The sequence below is a fragment of the Rattus norvegicus genome, chromosome 10 (genome assembly GCF_036323735.1).
Source record: "Rattus norvegicus strain BN/NHsdMcwi chromosome 10, GRCr8, whole genome shotgun sequence".
In the NCBI taxonomy this organism is placed as follows: domain Eukaryota; kingdom Metazoa; phylum Chordata; class Mammalia; order Rodentia; family Muridae; genus Rattus; species Rattus norvegicus.
Window position 1 is genome coordinate 101,301,733 of NC_086028.1, and position 1,896 is coordinate 101,303,628.

The window sequence follows — 1,896 nt, forward strand, 5'->3', positions numbered from 1 at the left end:
CTGAATATTAATTTATTTATTGGGTAATGCATTTTTCCTTTCTGTTTCAAAAAGCTTCATTTTTACTTGGTCCAAGACTTGGGAGAGGCTCCAGGGCGGTTGCAAAGCTTTTTAGTGTCCTGAGAGGTTCCTTCTGGTGGAGGTCCCGAGTCAGCTGGTGCAGAGCTGAGGAGGGAGCCCTTTGGAAGGTGCAGAGGCCTCCTAGTCATGTTTGAGAGTGAACCACTCAAAGTGATACCTGCCCAGAGATGCCTGGGCCACGCCTGTCTGTGCTGGTCGTGGCCCTGCTCACATACGGAGGTTGGTTAGGTGGTTGCCCGTCTTGATGAGCTTCAACTCATGATCCAGGAAGTGGCTTCCCAAGAAGTCATAGGTGAGGGTCTGTGCGGGCAGAACCCGGGGCGCACAGATCCAAGAGGGCCTGGTTTAGGTTCTTCTCCAGGGCCAAGGCAGTTTTCATGGCCTCCTGGATTTTACCCCATTCATCTTTTATTTTTGATAGTGAGCCTAGCTTTTAACGACTGAATCGTCTCTCCAGCCCATATCCCATTCATCTTGAGATGACTTCTGCACATTCTGTCACGCCATACACACCCCCAAACCCTCCCGCAACCCCAGTCATTCGTTCTGCAACTTGAGGAGACACTTGGAAGTGACCTATGCCCTCCAAAGCCACATCAACCTGATCAAAAAAGAAGTCCAAAGAGAGGTAGGTGTAGGAGGCCCGCAGGTGCAAGTTGAGCAGATGGTTCATGACAGCTTCCAGTTTGGTGGAATAATTCTGAGGAATCTGAGAGATCATGGCTGATCTGGAGTTCAGGGCTAACCGCGAAGACGGTGTTGGCTGGTCCTAGGAGCCAAAGGCAACAAGGAGATGGCCCCAGAGGCTCCGACTGGAGAGATTTGTAAGGCGGCTGGAAGCTAATAAAGTGGGAGTCCCCAGGTCTGTTCCATCCAGTGTTGGACTGGAGAGATAACTCGGCGGTTAAGAGCACCAACTGGAGGTTGGGGATTTAGCTCAGTGGTAGAGCGCTTGCCTAGCAAGCGCAAGACCCTGGGTTCGGTCCTCAGCTCCGAAAAAAGAAAAAAGAAAAAAGAAAAAAAAAAAAAAAAAAAAGAAGAGCACCAACTGCTGTTCCAGAGGTCCTGAGTTCAATTCCCAGCGACCACATGGTGGCTCACAACCACCTGTAATGGGGTCTGGTTTGTCTGAGGACAGTTACAGTGTGCTCATATACATAAAAGTAAATCTTTTAAAAACAACAACAGAACAGTGTTGAAGCAAGACACAGATCCACAGGGCCTCCCAGGTGCTGCTCTGGGCAGTGCCTTTCTATTCCCAGATTACTTATGCATATATTGAACGAAAATAACTTGGAGTATGCTTCTGAAACTTGCATACAGGTCCACAAACAGATGTGTCCAGGCCTATAGGAACCAGAGGTCAACCTTGGGTGTCATTCCTCAGGTGTCATCTGCCTGTTTTTGTCTGTTGAGATAGGCTCTCTCACTGGACCTAGAACTCATCCTATGGCTATTCCTACTGGCCAGTGAGCCCCTGTCTGGGAAAAAAGGTGAGGGAATATCGAGCCTCGAGGGATGACTCAGAGATTGGGAACAGTGCTGCTCTTACAGAGGACTCAGGTTCACTTCTGTGCACCCGCATCAGAGAGTTCCCAAGTGTCTCTAATTCCAGTTCCAGGAGACCTGGTACCCTCTTCTTGTCTCTATGAGGATCAGGCAAGCATGTGGTGCACATACATATATATAGGTACTCAAGCAGACATAGAACATAAAAAGTAAATATTTTTTTGGGTTGGGGGGCAGTGGCCCATTCCTTTAATCCCAGGGGCTAGGAAGGCAGAAGCAGTTCAGTTTCTGTGAGTTCTAGGCAAG

The 1,896-nt window shown here is 48.8% G+C and overlaps 1 pseudogene; it reads right to left on the reverse strand.

Annotated features, from left to right (window-relative positions):
* Positions 1 to 201: 201 nt before the first annotated feature.
* Ftl1-ps10 (ferritin light chain 1, pseudogene 10) lies at positions 202 to 802 on the reverse strand (annotated as a pseudogene).
* Positions 803 to 1,896: the final 1,094 nt, after the last annotated feature.